At 41.1% G+C, this 21409-nt stretch overlaps 3 non-coding genes across 3 annotated transcripts; all 3 read left to right on the plus strand.

Annotated features, from left to right (window-relative positions):
- Positions 1-12432: 12432 nt before the first annotated feature.
- On the plus strand, positions 12433-12504 carry trnae-cuc. Its single transcript has one exon. It is a non-coding gene; the product is annotated as a tRNA-Glu (tRNA).
- A 1373-nt stretch (positions 12505-13877) lies between these two features.
- trnae-cuc lies at positions 13878-13949 on the plus strand. Its single transcript has one exon. It is a non-coding gene; the product is annotated as a tRNA-Glu (tRNA).
- A 2546-nt stretch (positions 13950-16495) lies between these two features.
- On the plus strand, positions 16496-16567 carry trnae-cuc. The gene has a single exon. It is a non-coding gene; the product is annotated as a tRNA-Glu (tRNA).
- The last annotated feature ends 4842 nt before the right edge of the window (positions 16568-21409 follow it).

Consider the following 21409-nt stretch of genomic DNA (forward strand, 5'->3'; position numbering starts at 1 on the left):
CATACCATACTGCATCTGCATAAGGGATGGGAGCTTTAGAATATGAATAAGCAAACATCCAATAAGAGGGTTTCTCTGTTCTCTGTCAACTGTGTGTGACTGTGGCAAAGGAACGATCCTGCATCCGGAGGAGTCTCCCCATCTCGTCCCAAGAGAGCACACTGCCTTTGCACCACTGAAGAAGTGAATTTACGCCACAACATGCACACTCTTTAAATATTAATAACATCTGCCTAGTAACTAAACATGAGCTCTCCATGGGATGCTCTCCAGCTAGCGCCCACAGAGCAGGGAAGACACGTCAAGCCAAGAGAGAGGTCAGCTGCTCGCTCAAACGGATGGATTTAATGGAGGGAAAATGTCAAAAAAGCACCACCAATGAAATTCATATATTCCCACATAGAACCCTGAAGACAGATCAAAGGCAGACTGATAATCTGCCCTTTCCTTCTCTGCGTTAATGCCCGTCCCCTGATACGTACAGTAGTGGAAATCCTCTTGTGATCACCGAGCACCTGCAGGGTATACTGGTTGGGTGTGAAGCTTAAGTTGGAACGGATGAACCATTTCTTCTGAGCGCTGATGTTCTCCCCCTCACCACCCTGGAGAGGGATGCTGGTCCATGGGCGACACCCAAATTTGTGATAATAATATGATATATTTCCTCATAAAGAAGTGGCAAAGATGTCAGGTGAGATAATATGAATAGCAACAAAGTCTGCAGACATTTCTAACACAGGAAAAAAACGCAAAATTTAAACAGCAAAAAGAATACAAATATATCAGGATAAAAAACAGAAGGTGTCTTACACATAGAAGGAGCTGGAGAAGATCTCATGATAGACTAACTACAGACATTTTCCCATGGTCGTGTCTGAAAATGGCTTATGATTCATAATAACCACTCACAATCAGTCGGGCGAGGCTTGTGGAAACAGCTTCTTTCTCTCATTGACTGTCCCTTTACTTCACGGTTATTTCTTTTCTGTCTGTGGATTGCTACAGTTGGGGGTTATGGGTGGGGGTGGGATGGGGAGCCTGAAATTATGCCAATTCCAACAAAGTGAATGAACTAAACACTGTCACTTTAATAGAGTCAGTTTGAAAATGACTATCAGCAAAACATCTAGAGTTACACTTGAAGTAAAAGACATGTTTCCTGCTTATCTGCCTTTATGTACTCTCACAACTAGAATATTTGGTTTCTACTGAGGCCTGGACCTCACTGATCTTGTCTTGTCTACATTGTAATTTTCTCCTCCGTTGCACATTTCATATATTTCAGTCTTGGACATGGTCATTACAAAATATCTGCTTTGATGAGCAATTTTTCCAAAAAGACAAGACAGAATTATTCAGGCCAAAGAATCACTCCTCTTGACTGAGTGTGTTTACGCCTCCTGATCAACACCACCCACCAAAAATATAAAACAATCCTCAACTATTCACTGGACTGCTAATCGTGCTCTGCCCACTTTGGGTACCACAGAGTGTCAGGTTTCTTATTGTGTTGGATGAATAGCCAACGCCTGCTGCCATTAAGCAGGCTGCAAATGTTACAGACAAAAGTGGTGATTACACCTGCTGGTCCTCTATGGGCGGAGCACAATGCAGCTCTTTAAAAGAAAAGAAAAAATCAGTGTGACATTTGTAAAAGGATTGTGTATGTGTTCACCCCCCCTCCCTCCCATGACTGGCACTTCAGACAGAAGGAGCTTAAAGGCAGACCTCATGGGGATCAAACATCCAAGGCCCTAGTGGCAGCCCAGCTAACAGCATGGGATCTCACCAGTGTCGCGGTGATTGGCTTTGTCCAATAAACACAGTGTAGCTTAATGACAAAGTCAGACTGTTACAGAAAGACCTCAGGCCACTTTATTGTTCTCCTGTGTTTGGTCTGTTAATATAATAACATTCAAGGTTCACTGGAAAGAACCAAATGCTAAATGCTAATCTCAGGATGCTACAATGCGAATGCTGTTATACTTACATAAAAGCCATAAACCAAAGTTTACCAAAGTAGGATTTTGGTTTGATGGTGGTGCCAGAAATGAAAAGTGACATCAGGCAAATCATCACACAGTTATTGGTGGTCGAGATATTGGTACTATTGGAAAAGTCAGGGGATCACCATGGGATTTACGAACTTTAATGCCGATCCATTCAACAGTGGTTGAAATTATTCAATCCATTCCAAAGTGGCGGACCTATTGCCTGACCAGCTCTGTGCAAAGAAACCTCACCCAGCAACGTGTTCAAAAGTGCAGCTGTGCAACTGTTTCATGCTGCCGGACAATAAAAAGAACCTGGCAGCACCAAATGTGATTCTGTTAGAATTCCTGTCATTAGCCCACAAAGACAATTCTTAGAATTAGAGGAGCAACAGACGTGATTTTGTGAAGCTCTCCTCCAGTAAGGACTATCTTGAAATTTTTATGATGGTACTTGACAGCGGACATTGTTTTTACTGATACACTGCCAGTCAAAAGTTTTAGTATACACAACTTGACATTTAAGGAGTCCAGTGAACATCCTTAAATCGTACAAAAGTAAGTGGTAAATCATGTACTGTATATTCATAGAGAACAGGCCTTTATCATATGAATGATTTACTTATGAAGTAAATGATTTCATTCCTACAGTTTGTTAATCACTTATAATCCCTCTGTCTGTACAGAAGCAGTGTGAGGGTTTTTAAAACCCTGATGAAGTAGCACTGTATGTTGATCTCACAATGGTGAGAAGAAGTCCAGTAGAAAAGGAAGACAGACTGGTTTGTTCCTACAGTACGATAAAGACCCGAAGCCTCAGGAGAACAGATCCAGGTCGGAGACTTCACATGATGGAGGAGCAGCACAGTCTCCAGACTTAAACCTCCTGCTTTGTGTTGAATTGGAAAGAAGGTGAAAGCAAAGAAATCTACAAGCATGACACATTAGTGGGAACTTCTGCATCAGTGTTTGTATGAACTTAGAAATAACGTGACTTCAAGTGTGTTCGACTCCTGAATTAGTCATAAACATTGGATTATAAATCCTTTTTCAAAATCTTCTGTTTCTATTCCTTCTGTTTTAATTTCAGAATAGATTAAGACATCACACTATGTATATTTAACATCTGGGCAAATAGAGGAATTGTAAAACTTTAAAACCTTTGACTGGTGGTGTAAAAACAATTCGGAAGTGCCGCTGAGTCTTCCACTTAACCTCAAACTACTCTGCTGTATTGGTGTATCTACTCAGTGGAAAACCGATCTGACTGTGTTTTTACTGGGCAACTTCCAAGTGTGAATGTGTTCAACTGTGAGTGTGAAGCACAGTGCTCAGAGAAAAGAGCAACTGTGCTCATTAAGAATCTGGCTTGTGGCTCTTCACTTCATCTTACTTAGTTTTGGAATATGTCACAGTATGGGAAACAGAACATAAATATGCAACGATACATTACAGTCTTTTTTGAGAATGGATGTAGCAACAGCACACAAGCAGCATACAAATTATGTGGTTGAGGTTTAAATTTCAGGGATGACTACATTTTATCAGGCAGGAGAGTAAGACGTGGTGGGGGTTGGGTTTGGGGACTTTCTGCGGCGATGACTTGCATTTTTATTAAGGTTTAGCATAAATCGGCACTCTGCGGCCAACAAGTGGAACTGATGCCATGTAAGGTCTGGCAGGGTTGTCCTTTGAGGCAGAAAAAGAGAGCAGAGAAAGAAGCTTGTGTATTTGCATTCTGCAGCGGAGCAGATGGAGCGTCTGTCATCCATATGCATGAGGCAGGCGGCTGCCAGCCTATCACCTTGACCCTTGCTATGGGACTCTGACCTTGGGACTCAATGGAAGAGAATGGGACAAGTCTGAGCCGTGGTGTTAAGGCTTTATGTCGTTGCTGGGAAAAGTGGCTGAGCCGCGTGACTCCACCGGTCCAGGCCGAGATTCAGACAGTGGAGGAATGCCACTCCGTTCTCCCAACACCTGCCTGGTCACATGCAATTCATGTTTGTAAATGATGGATGGAAGGGGGGGAGAAACGAGGGTAACGTCACAAAGACACTTCTGTAGCTGAGGCAGATGCCTCGGAAAGGAGAACAGCTCTCAGGGAGGAATGGTGGGTACAAAAAGTAACTTCCATACAGAAATAGCCCAAGCAGCTTGTGTGCATTTGGATACTGCATGCATCATTTGCTACATTGTTGGCAAGTTTGCCCTCCTAATGATTCGAATCCAACCCATGAACTCGACTGACTCATTAGTCTAGATGGTGCAAACTGATCTTTGTACGATTTCATGGAGCTGATTACAAGATCTAAACTTTTACAATTTTTCCCATAGAAACAGAATATCCCAAGACTGCAGAGCAAGGGAAGAACCAAGCATCCGAACGTGTTCAACAAGTTTGGATTCAAGAGATTCAGCCAATATTTGATTTGTCTGTAGTTGAGAGAATCAGACAAATGGCCTCAGACTTTTAATTTTGCTTAACAAGAGTACATTTTTGTGAGTTTTACTTTATTCCATCTTTCTGTCTTTCCATTTTTGAAAGAAAGAATATACGTGTGCTAAATGTGTTGGGAGGGAACAATAACTGTTACAAATGAGAAGAGTCATCCAATCACAACAACAGATACTTTTATATATTTCAAAATTGTATGTTACCTACATTTACTCGAAGTAAAACAGAGAAACACTTTCTAATTATTTGGGCTGACGTGCTGACAAAAGCAAAGGCAGCAACATTCATTTAATTATTCAATTAACCTTTACACTGTTTCGGGGACAATGCGATCCATAATTTAAATGAACTTTTCACAGGGCTGTCTCAGTGCTGTTCGGTCGCTTCTATTTCTCTCACGATGACGGGAATTTAATTTCACGTCTTCAAAGGTCCTTCTGCCCACGGATGCCCATAGAGATGACCTTTGCCTTAAAAAAGATGGTAGAACAATGACCATTTCATGATGATACGGGGGGGATGAATGACATCTATCAACACATGGCAGCTGATGTAATGTGCTGCCATGTACTGGTGTATTTAACCAGTGCTAAAGGAAACCACGCAGCAGCAACACAGACCTGGATTGGGTTTCACCGCCTACTCTAAATCCAGGACTTAATTAAGGTCGTAGCTATAGCCAGCAAGTAGCTTATCAGGTTGAATTCGAATTTAAGATTCAATACAAAAGAATAAAGGGGGCAAACAGTGTTGACTTTGTTTTATTTATATCCACATACATGGAGAACTATGTGTTTTAGAGGAACATTAGGACTCCTGCACTTTTGAGTGAATGTAAAATGCAGAATCTGATAACCTAGCCTAGGTCATTTAGGAAAAGGTTATTAGCATTAGCTTGTAGTGTGAGGTAAGCTGTGTTATTTTTGTGAAATGTAATTGAGTAATGATAATAATAATTCAATAATACCAGTTTAAATCAGTCTTAAACAACATTTTATCAAGTGTCAGGTCAAATTTGTGAACCACATTTTATATCATAGCTTTTGCACTTTATCTGAGTTAGCTTCACAGCAGTTACATTTGTATTTTATAGAGTATTAGGGCCCCCGGTTATTATTATATTTAAGCCATCTAAATATTACGAGAGTAAGCTCGTAATTTACCAAGAATAAAGTTGTAATATAACAAGAACATAAAGTAATATATTTGATTGATTGTAAGGTTAATGCTTTAAATGCTTTAAGGTTAAAGGAAAAAGTAAGATTGGTAATCAAGATTTGACGAGCATCGGTTCCTGATATTTTTTTCTTTTATTTTTCTAATATTATGACTTTTTTCTCAAAATCTCAGATCTTCAGTGTGGCCCTGCCAGTTCGTGGAAATATTTAAAATAAACAAATTTCTACATATAAATTGGTATATGTGGTGCAACCTGTTTATGTTGTTTAAACGTCCACTTACTAAACCCTTTTGCAATAACTAGGTCACGTCTCATCTTACAAGAGCTGGTGCGAAGTCTGCAATCTGTAACTGAACCTGTGACAAGTTCAGAAATATCCAGAGCTGTGTGAAACAAACACAATACGACTCATGTCCATATGGGTTATTGTACATATTATTTATATAGTTCTCCAGAGATATACAATGATTAATGAAGACCCATAGATTACCTCAGAGACACTCATATAGGATATAAGGTCCCCTCCTGATTCATACCCTTAACTTTATTTAACTGCTGCACTACATCACTTTTTTGACCGTGTTTGTCAGTATTCCCAGTGCACAAACCGACAACCCATTAGTCACTGTAACGGAGGGATTCCCATGTGGAAGGAGGGAGTGTTCCTGCTCAAGCTGTGCATGTAGGTGCAGCCTTGGCTGTGGAAAGGAGGGCACGGTGCCATCGTCATGCACAGCAAAACAAGAAGGTTGTCTCTCAGGGAGTGTGGGGGAGAAGTTCTGTGTGTGTGGAGAGAGCTGGAGTGCGTCTCCTTGAAGAGTCACATTGCTGAGGCGAGCAGAACAAAGAGACAGAAAACAAGCAGGGAGATGACGCTGAGCATTGTGTGTCTGTACATGCATGTATTGTGTGTGTGTGTGTGGTTGTGTGCAAAGAAACAAAGGAATGCAATCAAATGACTGAATTGATAGTACCTCCATCTTGCAGAGAGAGAGAAAATGTGTCTACTTCACAATAGCTCAATCAACTCATCAACTCATCAATCAACTCATTGAGTAAGGACAGGTCGACTGTTAGTGTATATGATGGCGACAGACTATGGTGCATTTTTCTAACCATTAATGAAGTTGCAGATATACTGGGATCCCAAACACAATTTCATTCCTGGAATCACTTTGCATTGTTAATTGCAATCATCTAATTTTCTACCAGCACAAGCCTTATTAATTAAAGCCACCACACAGTTCTGTGACAAATAGGATTTTCAGTGTCTGCATTCAGCAGGAGGTCTGAATGTACTGTGTGTGTGTGTGTGTGTGTGTGTGTGTGTGTGTGTGTACTCTTGTTGTCGCCACACCTCACAGGACTGTGGCTCATGCAGCTCATCTCTCACCACGGCCTCAGGTGTCTCTGCATAATGAAAATATTGAATAAGACCATCAAAAGAGGAATATTGATATTTTTCCCTTACTGGCTCCAATTTAATCAGTGGAAAATGCTACCTGTCAAAAATTTAATTAAAAACACTGCTCTAATTAAGCTGTTGCTACAGTAATTTTGAGATGCTAACACAGCTGTAACACAAGTTGTGTAACATCAGTTTCCACCAGCCTCTCATCACATTTTAGACTGTGCACCATGTAACAGTTCCTCTTGTCACTGCCCAAAGTCAGAGTTAAAGCTGACAAACATCCATGCCTCCATTCTTTAGACTTATGTAGATTAGGGTCAGAGTGCTAGTATCTTAGCACCCATTGCTGAAAGTTTGACGTAGCATATGTGGCCTAATATAGGGGGTTTGTCCCCTTTGATGTGTTCGTGTGAAGTCCAGGAGGAGATCCAGGAGTGGAGTAACATTAAAAGTAAAACTGAGCAAAAATAAGTCAGGGAAATATGCTTAGCAATTGAGATTTTATTGAATAAACTCTTAAAACTGGCTTCTGAGAACGCAGAGGCCGATCACAAAACTAAAACACTGGTAACTAAAGTTTAGGCCAAAGCTAAACTGAACAATCATCCACTATCTCAAAAGAAGAAACCTTCAGCACACCAGCTGTCAAATGGCCAGAGAAGAGCCAAAGAGCAGGTTTTTATACTCCAGGTCCTGATGGAGTGAGTGGATGCAGGTGGGATCCACTGACAAGGAGGGGGCGGAGCCTGGAGAAAAAGCGTGCACACACACACACACAAACACACACACACATACAAAAAATAAACTCAAAGCACTAAGCAACACCATATGGACCAAATACATCAAACAAGTTGGCAACCTTAACTATACCATAAACCACTGTGCCCAGGTGTACTGCATATTATACAAAACCTGTTGAACGCCACAACATTAACTATAAAAACAGGCATCTAACAATGATAACAGACTTCATTATCATTATCCTCCATCCAGAGGAAATCAGTTTTTCACAGAAAGATCAGGTTCGAACACAAAAAGCAAAAAAAAGCAAGTTATACAGAGTAACACACACGTTTGTCTTTCACTGAAGGAATTAATCAATCAATCAATCAACTCACTACCTCCGACATGATGGTTATGTTTTTCACCCAGTCTGTGTTTTTTGGTTGGTGTTTATTTTTGTTTAGGAAGATTACACAAAAACAACAGGTTGACACAAAGGAAGGATGAGGTGTGGGTCATTACATTTTGGCACAGATCCGGATCAGGGGCCGATCTAAGACTTTTTCTCTACTTTCTTCAACTGTTTTCCCAAGGGATAATTTATGGTTTCGTTAGAAAGAAAACTGGCACAGGGAGCTAATATCTATAAGTGTATGAATTAGGGTGCAGCTCGATGCAATTTAAGGGACAGTTGTGGCACTGGTTAGTACAATTTAACAGGTCATAAAACAGTATGAAATTCGACAGGGAAACAGTTTGAGGCTAATTAATAAATTAAATAAGGTCAAAGGTAAAAAATATAGTCATAGAACTAATAAAATATATTTTAAAATTATTAAATAAAATCTAGATCGTAGACCAAAGACAAATGAAAGCAATGAGGAAGCAAAATATTTCAAAACATGCATAAAAGAGAGTAAATGATGGTCATAACACTGTGTAATGTAAAGCCAGACTGAAGATGTGTTTGATTACATATAAAGATTCAACACAGTCAGATCAGTCTTCTACAAAGACACGTGGCTGTTAAATTGTGAAAATGTTATTTAAAGCACAAATCGTTGTACTGGAGCAGAGGAAGAAATATGGCTGACAGTTATCTGAAAACTCGATAGGACGCGGTGCTACTATCGATAGATGAGAAATGACACTGACCTATTGTTTGTTATTGACATCAGATATTTGAACCCTCCGTCTCATCTGTGTTACAGTGTCATTCACGCAGCAGTTATTATGACAAGGACACAGACAAGAGAGCTGCGTTAGCACTGAGGATAGCAATCGCTCCATCACAGAGACACGCTGGCTAAGCTCAATGTTAATCAATACTATCACTGTCAGCTCCTCCTCACCTGAGGGAAGGACACATAGCGGCTGCTCATCTGTTGACTGTCCTTCATTACACATCCAAAGTCATTGTTACCTTGTAGGTACGACTACAGTTTAAAAGACATTTGATGAGCAAACTGTCAAACCAACAGTGAACGGAAGTGAGGAATGCTGAATATGAATTTGGTTTGTGATGACCGCTCCCTCCCTCCTTTATAACCGTTCCGGAGGATGTCCACACAATTGGGTCCGGACATTCTACGGAGTTTGCATTTTACACATGAGCAATGCAGCAGGAGATTCTCCGGGTCAGATGCGTTCACAACAACACAGAAATCTCTGCAGCGTTCAGGTGAGGTGTGCTGCAGCAGGCAGAGGCAGGATGTTTACATTTTGTCGACATCGGCCTTATCCCCATCAGCTCTCATGACATCTTTGTCTTCTACGTGTCTGGCACTGCTTTTTTATCTAGATATATTTTCTTTTTGTTTTTTATTCTTGGGTCTGTTGGGTGTTAAAACGTCATCAAAACGCACAGTGAATCCTCTGGACAATCTCCTGCTGTGTTCTAACATCAGCTCATTCGGACATTATCCAGAGTTTTTACCAGGGGGCAGGATGGAGCAAGTCCGCAGAAAGTCTGGAGGCTCACACGCAGACATTTGCATTCTCACATTCAGCCCCTCCAGAGATTGTCAGGAGGTTAACCAGAGTTTGGTGTGTGTCTGAAAGCAGCTCAGGTTATGTTTCAATTCTCTTCATTTTCATTCTGGGCCAGGACCAGGTTATTGACTGACAAGTCTCTTCAGCTCATCTCCCCCACCCCTTCTCTCACAGTGTTTGACAAGCCACAGATGTCGAATATCTCCCGCCCACGCCGCCACAATCACACAACTAAAGGAGAAATGCAAAATAGAGTCAATCAATAGGTGGCCTTGGAGAGATGGAGTGTGTGAGTGTGGCCAAGGGAAAAAAACAATGTGTGTCGCAGTAGTCATTACTACATCACTGACATGGATCATGTGTAGTTTCAACTACATCCGTTCAGATTTTTGCTTTTAAACACATCAATACATTTACACCTGGTGTCCACACTACTCTTTAGTCTTCACCGCTGCTGGCCCCGTGTTAGTTTTAAAACTGCATTTTTGCTCTTGGTTGGTTCTTCAGTCACGAACATAGACCATAGACCATAGATAGGTTAGTACAATTTGACGTAGCCTAGCTTTTACTCTTCTACCTAGTTATTAGAAAGAAGAACTCAATAGAAAGGCCTTAGAAAGATGTCAGACAATTATTAAGTATATTATCACTGTGTCAGAATAAAAAAAACCTATGTCATTATTATTTTAATGGGCGAATCTGGAAACTTTCCACAGACCCCTGGATGTGTGTCATGGACCCAGAACCACTGCCATAGACTGTTTGTAAAGATCGACAATATGACTGCCTCCCAAAAGTGAATCAAAAGCATCTTGATCGCCACCTGGTGACTGGTTGCAGTATAGGTCATAAATCCCTTCTCCTCCATGTTAGTGGATTGGCCTTTGACAAAACTTAAAGGTAAAAGTAGACGTCAAATAAAACTCTCTGTCATTTTAGGTCATTCTCATCACACTGATGTTTGTTCAAGTGTTTCTGGTAAGTTTGGTTTTAATTAGTTATTTAATGATATGACAATGGAGTAAAATGTCATGATTATGAGATAGTTTCTCTTTCATGGGAGTTGAATGAGGATTCCTCTCTGTGAGTAAATCCACCACATTTCTCGAAATAAACACAAACTGTTTCATGTAACCTGGTTTCCTTCATATGCTACACTCATGTATTCCTTAGTATGAACCTATAGCAGAGAAAAATACACAAGTGTCCATCACATTTCTCTGCATCTGAAATGGAATGTTCCTGCTCATTTTGAATTAATTATTCTGCTTATTTCAGCACAGAAAAATTCATCTGGTTAGTATTACTCAACAAAAGCCATCATTTTCTACAACTACATTTTTAGGAAAAACTCTTTGATATTATTTTTACTCTTATATTTGTAATAAAATAGCTGAACACATACTTTACCTTCACAACAGAAGACTACCCATATTAAAGCCTAGTTTCATCAGCGTATGACCTGAAGCCTCAAACATCCCTCGAGACTTGAATCCTCCTCACAACCTCCACTTCTCTTTGCCTCCACCATTCACATACTGCCCTCCATAGCAAACGACTAAGTGCTGATGCAGCGTTATTTACCTTGAAAGAGAATCACTATGTATGAACAACCCAAATAGCATAAATTATTAAATCTGAATACTACATGTGAGACTACACCGGCTTTTTAAATTTTAATGTCAAAGACCTTCTCATCTGCATGTGAAGAGATGCTGTTTCTGCTTAAGATGAATGAATCCTAATTTGCTCCATCAGAAACTGTTGTGACTGTATTTACAGTGTGAAGACGCCACAGAGGCACCACATTCATTCATTTTACATTTCATCGTGTGACTGACCTTGAGGAAATGCTGCACTACCTTGCTAATGAGTTGATATACACGTGCCTTTTCTTTGTATGGATATAATGTTAATTTTGATACCTGATTAAGTTTTTGTCACATTTTATTTATCTGATTGTTAGTTTATAGTGCAAAATGTATTATAATATTTCTGTTAATATTTATTAGTATTAGTACTTATTAGTATTTTGGTTTAAAACATTCAGTTAAAGATTCAAATGATCAACAGAACGTGAATAAATAACAGTTTTTATGTTATGTCTGCATTGTGTTGCAGGTTTTCACTGAAGTTAGCGTGCTAATCAGCTCCCTCCCCCCATCTTGTATGACTTTGTGAGTCACTGGTACGGCCGGTCTGCTCTCAGTCCACGAGAGGATGAAGAAACGACGCTGCCCAGAGGACAAGAAAATATTTTCTGTGGTAAAGAAATTAGAAACAGAAACAAAACACAAGTAGCAGGTATTTCGACTGGAAAGTAAACAGCTGCTAATGTTAAAATTTGATATTTAGAAATTTTGTTTTAATCTATGAAGTAAAGGCATTAAAAACATCTAGTGTATGAGTATGAGTGTAATTTCAGACTGGAGGTGCAAAACCTCTGAGGCTGCAACTGCCATCTTTGAGAGTGTGTGTGGAAAAGTCACTTATACGAGACTGTGAATGATTCACACACATCTGAGTGCTGTGAAACATTTAATTTGAGTATGAATGTTATTCTGATTTGCTGAGCAAAGTGAGATCTGCAGGAAAAATGTCTGCAAATGTCTTCAACTCCTGCTCCTTTTAAAGGCCAGAAATTCCAGTTCAGGTGCCTTCATGAACATGGCAGCTGTCCCTGATGGTCTAGTGGTTAGGATCCGGCGCTCTCACCGCCGTGGCCCGGGTTCGATTCCCGGTCAGGGAACTAATCTATTGAATACTTTGAGTACAATTGCCTCCATAGGAGAGCATCATGTTGAGAATGAATCAGACGGAGAATATTGCACAATCCATGTGAGTTCTGTTAACTCAGTTCTGAGTCAAGGTGTCAATGGCTGATGATACCTGTAAGTCATAGACCCATCCTGCTATTGTGTGAGAAGTTAGGTCCACGGAAGATGGGGTGTAGATGGTTTGTGAGCTGAATGGGGAGAGAACTAGACAGTGCATTGTAGCTTGCTGAAAGTCGATGTCTCAAACAGCCTCCTCTTTTACATGATGGTTATATCAGGTCGACAAAGATGGCCTCTTTCACTCCCTGCTTCAAACCCTCTGTCTTCTCATAAGTACTTCTTGAAGTCATTAGATCAAGTTATCTTGCTATTTGGAGGTTGTTTCCTTTTTCACTGCTTTTAACTTTTATTGATATCTGTCACCCAGCCACTGGCTGCATCCAAAGTTCCAATTCACCATGCCATTTTCTAAGCTTAAACACTATGTGAGACCTTTTAGGAGGGGTGGGCGATATAGGCATTGGGGTCACCTGAGTTAAGGTGTGAATGACGATGATGACCTGTAAGTCATAGACCCATCCTGCTATACGACAGATATCTTTACACTCACAGTCTGCATAACATGGAGATGTATTATATGTTAGTAGCACCTCGGAGCTGTTTCTGTTAATATTTATTAGTATTAGTACTTATTAGTATTTTAGTTTAAAACATTCAGTTAAAGATTCAAATGATCAACAGAACGTGAATAAATAACAGTTTTTATGTTATGTCTGCATTGTGTTGCAGGTTTTCACTGAAGTTAGCGTGCTAATCAGCTCCCTCCCCCCATCTTGTATGACTTTGTGAGTCACTGGTACGGCCGGTCTGCTCTCAGTCCACATGAGGATGAAGAAATGACGCTGCCCAGAGGACAAGAAAATATTTTCTGTGGTAAAGAAATTAGAAACAGAAACAAAACACAAGTAGCAGGTATTTCGACTGGAAAGTAAACAGCTGCTGATGTTAAAATTTGATATTTAGAAATGTTGTTTTAGTCTTTGAAGTAAAGGCATTAAAAACATCTAGTGTATGAGTATGAGTGTAATTTCAGACTGGAGGTGCAAAACCTCTGAGGCTGCAACTGCCATCTTTGAGAGTGTGTGTGGAAAAGTCACTTATACGAGACTGTGAATGATTCACACACATCTGAGTGCTGTGAAACATTTAATTTGAGTATGAATGTTATTCTGATTTGCTGAGCAAAGTGAGACCTGCAGGAAAAATGTCTGCAAATGTCTTCAACTCCTGCTCCTTTTAAAGGCCAGAAATTCCAGTTCAGGTGCCTTCATGAACATGGCAGCTGTCCCTGATGGTCTAGTGGTTAGGATCCGGCGCTCTCACCGCCGTGGCCCGGGTTCGATTCCCGGTCAGGGAACTACTCTATTGAATACTTTGAGTACAATTGCCTCCGTAGGAGAGCATCATGTTGAGAATGAATCAGACGGAGAATATTGCACAATCCATGTGAGTTCTGTTAACTCAGTTCTGAGTCAAGGTGTCAATGGCTGATGATACCTGTAAGTCATAGACCCATCCTGCTATTGTGTGAGAAGTTAGGTCCACGGAAGATGGGGTGTAGATGGTTTGTGAGCTGAATGGGGAGAGAACTAGACAGTGCATTGTAGCTTGCTGAAAGTCGATGTCTTAAACAGCCTCCTCTTTTACATGATGGTTATATCAGGTCGACAAAGATGGCGTCTTTCACTCCCTGCTTCAAACAATCTGTCTTCTCGTAAGTACTTCTTTAAGTCATTAGATCAGGTCAGTATCTTGCTATTTGGAGGTTGTTTCCTTTTTCACTGCTTTTAACTTTTACTGATATCTGTCACCCAGCCACTGGCTGCATCCAAAGTTCCAATTCACCATGCCATTTTCTAAGCTTAAACACTATGTGAGACCTTTTAGGAGGGGTGGGCGATATAGGCTCAAAATGATATCATGATATTTCAAGGAAATTTGCCATAACAATATTTATGACGACATATAGAACATTTTATCTGTGATTGCAGCTTGCAGGCAGCATCATTTATTAATGTAAACAAAATTAAGGCATTTTCCATCCCTCTTTTCCTTCTTGCATCATTAGCACCAGGTATCTGGTTGACCTGTTAGCAGACAAGACCTGTGTGACGGCCTGTTCTTGTTCTAACAGCCGCTGGATCATCTTTTGTCTTTCTGTTACCAGTTTGTGCTGAGGTTGGCCTATTTCCACTTGAGCATCCCGGAGTGCCCGCTGCTGCTTCGAGCGGTGAGCAAAGGCTGCCACAACCTTTTTTACAACTCGTGCTGTTTGCTCAATCCTGGGGTCCTTCACACTCCTCTCTGAAGATAAAGAAAGATAGTTAGTCTCTCTCTCCATCCCTCTCTGAAATACACACACTCCCTCTCTCCCTTTCTCACTCACACACACACTAGTGTGACCAGAGGAACTTTTTAGATCTTTAAGCAGATCAGATTGTCATAAAGCTATAGGTGCACACATTTTAAAAAGATATTCTTCTCACAGATTCCTCCCACAGTGGTGGCTGCACTCTCCATCATCAGGTTTAAAACAGGTTGAATCTATTATTTATGATAACCTAATCTGTGCAATAGACAAATGAAAGCACATCAATACAATCAATCACACATATTTTACAAAAATGAAAGGGACATTCTTATTAACTAAAGGCAGGACTTATTTCCCGTGGAAATATGACCCATGACAATAATTGTTTTGGGACTGCCTGCTATTATGAAAAGACGTGGGGGTTATAATAGAGAGGATTATGATTTGGGGATTTGTTCTTACTTGATTTTTGGAGTAAAGTGACAGGCATTTGTCATAAACCTCCTTAAACCACTCGCAATATTTTCGCCCGTGTGATCCTCGGGATAGAAACTAGTCCCGAGGCCGGAGTTGTGCAGCTTCCAGTCGTTGTCGATGTAGTGCCACGGTGATGTATGGTTTCATGGTTCGGCTCGACCACAGGTCCGTGGTTGAGGCAACAAAACTCCACCGGCGATAGTGTAGCTGCTGGTTTGTCGCGGCATGCTTCATACATCGCAGGCAAGGATCTGTAACCGCATCAGTACTCATCCACAGTTCGCTCTTGTCATATGGAGAGCCCCACTACCGAGGCTCCAGCGAGGCTCCAGCGAGTCGTTTGTTAACTTTTGGCCGCACATCAGCAGCTGCTCGTGTCTCCTGCTCGCGTGCCTTCATAGCCTGGTTGTACTCAACGGTGTGTTTTCGCTTGAAGTGGTGAAACTAGTTTGTTGTGTTCCCACCTTTAGCACTAACAGTTTTCTTACATATTTTTTCCACACTGTGAAGTACCTCCTTTTTAGGGAATCGTTATCGGAGGCTGATGCGCTGCTCTCGCTTTCAGGCATGTTTGGGCTTGTGACGTTGTTGTGTGCGCCAAGGAACGCAAATGCGTCATACGTCATTGCGTCGCTATATCATTAATATCGCGATATGACACTTTCTTATCACGTAAAAAATTATAGCGGTATTATGATGGAAGGTATGATATGGCACAGCCCTACCTTTTAGTATGTGTGATGTCTCAGCATTGAAACAAGTAGTAAGTGAATTACAGAGTGTCCATGGGGTCATTTGACAGCTTCCACAGATCAAACCCTGCAGAAGTTACAACGTGTGCAGAAACATGAATGTTCGCACAGTTCTTTTGTACAACTCGTAGTACAAAGTGAAACGTTTGAGTAATAGACTCAGATGGAGGACAAATGTCTGTCAGTGGTGGAAACCTATCAGAAAGCTCATAATTACAACTGTGGTCTTCCATTCATAGTTTCACAGGAACGCGAACAGTGTTTCTGGACACTGCCACCACCGCTAGAAGTAGTTGATGGTACTTCAACTCCTTTTAATGGCCAGAAATTCCTGGTGAGCAGCCTTCATGAGTAAGGCAGCTGTCCCTGATGGTCTAGTGGTTAGGATCCGGCGCTCTCACCGCCGTGGCCCGGGTTCGATTCCCGGTCAGGGAACTACTCTATTGAATACTTTGGGTACAATTGCCTACATAGAAGAGCATCATGTTGAGAATGAATCAGATGGATACTTAAAGTTAACCTAAAATTGGTGTTACCATTAATATGATGAAAGTGCTTGTCTGTTACCTATTTACTCTAGCTGTTTTGCTGCCTTGTAGTTTTACCTTCACGATAATTTTGTTACTTTTTCCTTCGACAAAGTGTAAAGGCATAGAGAGACAATAATCTCTACTTCTAGCCATCACACACTGAAACAAAGGCCAGATCGAAGATATCGATGAACGACAGATATCTTTACACTCACAGTCTGCATAACATGGAGATGTATTATATGTTAGTAGCACCTCGGAGCTCGGTACACATTAAGGCAATATTTGTGCTGACAATATAGAATCACCACAGGACAAGCATTTTTGGTAACAGGGTTGTGGCACAGGCAGAAAAGGCAAATGCTGGGGGCGCCATCCATCCAAAGGGATACCAGAAGTGAAGGAAGAAAAAGAACTAAAAACTAAGAATTTGTAATACTCTCTACTTCTCTTGGTTAGACTTGTCCACCCAGTGCCATCAAAGTGCTGGAATAACAGGAACTGAAACATTAAATGGTATGGTGTATCTGATTAGCGATATATATTAATTGAGGAGGATGAAGTTGACCCCAGGACTAAACCAGTCACCAGAGTTTTTAGTGAAAACCTTCACCTCCTTTGCTTTAGAATAGTAATATTTCACTTGTAACTCTTGGTTTTTGTTTTCAAATTTTCCCTGTTCATCTTATGTTTTGCCATTTGGAGAAAAATAGGTTGTCAAGGCTTATTTTTGTCGCAAAGCTTATTTTTGTCGCAGTTGCTGTTGATGAAAAGAACACTGTGTAGATATAAGTATCAGCAGCTATATTCAGACATGTCCGCCTGTGTTTCAAATCTATTTTTAGGCTTGGGTGCTCTTCTGATGTTTGATTCCTGTGAAGGTGTCTCTTTGTCACGGGCCAATAAATGACTGTGGCCTGATATGATGAAGAGATATGGCAGTACACAGGAACATGCTGTGCTCTGTACTGGTGGTGGTGGATTTGGGAAGATATGAAGTCAGCGGCTCTGAGGATCTTTGTGGCCTGATGCAGAAAAAAACACACAGCTGCTACTCGTGCTGCTTTCTGGCCTTTTGCCCGCCACCGTCTCTGAGAAGCATTTAGTATTCAGCTGCTGCTGCCCATAGACATCGGAGCACCCACAGGCAAAGGCTGCTCTCGGATTACTTGCATTACATCAACAGCAAGTTGCTTCACATGAAATAGAATTTTAATCTTTTTTTTTTAAGACACTCAATATATACAAATTAACAGGTTAGTTTTCTTATAGTCTTCTTATACTCTTGTTATATTCACCCAAAAAGGAAAATTCACTCAGTATCGACTCACCACTTTGCCGATGGAGGGGTGGGTGAAGTGTTTGAGTCCACAAAACAAGTTTGGAGTTTCAGGGGTAAACAGAGTTGCAGCCAAATCCAATACAATTGAAGTAACTGGGGACTGATATTTCCAACGCAAAAACCCCCAGAAAAAACCCCAGATAATGCCTCCATATTGCTCCTGTGGTGTCATCCAATTGTTCGTAAGGCCAGACATTCAAATTCGACTAAAAATTTGTAAATTTACACCATGTTTTTAGCCAAAATTTCTGCTGTGACGCAGCATTTAAGTTGGATTTGGCTGCAACACTGTTTACCCCTTAAACTCCAGAAGTGTTTTTGTGGACTCAAACACTTCACCCTCCATCGGCATAGTGGTGAGTAGATAATGAGTGAACTTTCATTTTTGGGCGAACTATCCCTTTAACAACAGATATCAATGTTTACATGTGAAGAGGGGAGTGACGTCACGTCCAAATGTTTGTGATTCTTGAAATTCTCCTCCCAGAGTCACCAGGGGGGAGATGTTGAACGATGATGCCTCTAAAATGATAATCTGTTCCGATAGATTAGTGCAGGACGCTGCACATGTTGGATGGTTTCAGCCTTGAGAGTTGCAAAGGTTCATTGTAATTAAACGGTTAATTAGATTTAGGGTGCAATGATGAGGGCAGCGGCACAGAGGAAGTGTCTGCCTAATGGCAGGTACATTGTCTGAATTATCAGCAGCTGTTCCTTCCTCCTGACCCCCCACCAGCACAGCTCAGCAGGCAGCCTGGTTTTATAAGTGCTAAGCGATTACACCAATAACGGCTTTGTCATTAACAACCAGGGATAGACAGAGGGAGAGAGACAGAGGTGGAACACCTAGATGGCTGTATATGTTTTGGAGAGAATGGGATTTTACAAAGTTGAGGCTAGAAACAGAAATAAAGGGTTGATACGTGCCGACAGGGCCTTGGCTGTGATGGAGAGACACCATCATTCCTCTTCCCCAATATGTCACACACTCGTCCCATCAGGGCAGCGCTCACCATCAAGAGCAGAACGCGGCTGCGTGGGTAAGCGATGGGTGCTGTGTCATCCCTCCCATCCCCTGGTCCTGTAGATTGATTCCTCTGACAGGATCCCCCCCCAACTCACATTCCTCTCCCTTGAGAAATTGAAAGAGAGAATGATGAGAGAGATAGAAAAAAGTGTCTCTCTCAAAGAAGAACAAAAGTCAGTTCAGACTCTGATATTTGTAGAGTAATACACAGGGTGGACAAACTTGTAATCAGATCATGGCCTTGGCTTAAATATGTATTTTCTTACTGCATGTTTTTAGTTGTGTGGGTGAGAACCTAAAGAGACTCTGCAGATCTGCATTTGACATTTAACACCAACTCATTCAGGGAAATTGTACAGTTGAAGATGTCAGTGAGTGTGCAACATGATGTACTGCTTATAACAGTACACAGAGAAATGATGTCAGTCTGGTTGATCAAATTTAAATGATAAGACTGATACTGATGTAATGATGTTATTAACAATAGCTACTACTACTACTACTACTGCTACTGATACTACGACTACTTTTGTAGTGTCAAACCTGGATCATGCAGCTCTGGAGTTCTGAGATACCTACAGAATATGGGAGAGACAGAGAGAGAGAGAGAGAGAGAGAGAGAGAGAGAGAGAGACCGAGAGACACGGAGAGAGAGGGAGAGAGAGACTATGGGAGGGAATAAACACAAAGTAAGTGACATGTAGTAAAATAAATGTGGGGGCAGAGAGACAGAGAGGGAGAAGTGCTCAGTGCATGATGGGAGTTCCCCCAGCAGTCTAGACCTATAGCAGCAGAACTAAGGGATGGTTCAGGACTCACCTGATCCAGCTCTATCTACAGGCTTTATCAAAAAGGAACATTTTCAGTCTGACCTTAAATGTAGAGATGGTGTCTGCCTCCTGACCCAGAGTGGGAGCTGGTTCCTCAGGAGAGGAGCCTGGTAGCTGAAGGCTCCACCTCCTGGTCTACTCTTACTGATTCTGTCCACAGAAATGTTATGAATGGTTTAAGCTCATTTGTTATTGATTGATTTTGTAAAAATTAAGGATTTTATTTGACATTATGATGTTTCAAGCACACGTCAAAATGATCCAAAATTCATGTGCATATTTTTTTTTTTGTTATTGACCATACATTACATTAAAGGGACATTATTTTTACAAAAACAATTCATCACATGCATGGCAACACTGGCAGAATTTAAACTTGTGCTCCATTTTTTATACTTCACACAACTACTTCATTGTGCGAACCACAATCATCCACTCCTCCTCCTCCTCCTAACACTGACCTTGTTATTCTATATTCTACATCCCCAGTCTTCCTCCTCACCTTGTGTCATAACTGCTATACGGCTGCTGGAGGTCGCAATAAAATGTAACTATGGGTTGTATGTAATCAGCAGCTTGCACACACCGACATATGGGCTTTTCTTTTTTTACAGGAGGACAGTATCCAAAAAACACAATTCCTGGAGAGAGAGATGAGTGAGACAGTGGGAGGCACAGGAGGATCTTATTGCAGCAGGGTTTTGTCCTTCCTTTGAGTTTCGAAATTAAAACACTTTGTGTGGTAAGATGATATTTTATTTGCAGTCAGCGGTAGCAAGAGGGGGTGGCAAGATAATTTCCTAGAAATCTAACACAATTTAAAAACATTTCTCAATATCATATTTTAGCCATAATAGTTTCAAAAGTAAAATATACTAGTTGAATATAAAATAAAACCATCCGAAAAATCATTGGCCTTCTGAATTTCTTTGTGTCAATGTGACTGAGGTGACTACGACAGATAAGTGACAGCATCAGTTGCAGCAGGTTAATTACAGGACCAGAGGAAACACTGCAACATGTGCACGTAGTTGAGTTCTTTGTGAATTTGCTCATATAAATATCCTTTGGAATAAGTGGAGTTGCAGGTCATGGCTCTTTTGTGGGACAGGGGCTGAAAAGTTCCCTCCCTCACACACAAGCAGAAAGTTTGTAGCTGCTCAAAACAAAACATTTACTCATGTGCTCATCATCTGAACCAAAGCCCAAACCCGCAGATAAAGATCTAGTGGATGATGAGGACATCTGATCCCGACACCGGGCTCTCCTCCAAGAGCAAATGGTGATTCTAAGCGGCCATTAATGGGATTTTATAGGATTATTTAGTTCGCGCAGCCCACACCAGTCCATCAAGACTGAATTGTCTCCTTGGAGATGTAATGAGGACGGGCCCTGTAAATCAAAGAGAGTAAAAATGGAAGCTGATTCCCATTAGTGATGGCTAATTAGCTCATAGCACTGAGGGCTGGGAGCCGTCTGCCCTTCTCTGGTGCTGCATGGGTCTGCGGCAGCTCAGGAGAAGCTCCAGCTTTGTGTTTTCACGGGGTC

The sequence above is a fragment of the Hippoglossus stenolepis genome, chromosome 3 (assembly GCF_022539355.2).
Source record: "Hippoglossus stenolepis isolate QCI-W04-F060 chromosome 3, HSTE1.2, whole genome shotgun sequence".
Classification (NCBI taxonomy): Eukaryota; Metazoa; Chordata; class Actinopteri; order Pleuronectiformes; family Pleuronectidae; genus Hippoglossus; species Hippoglossus stenolepis.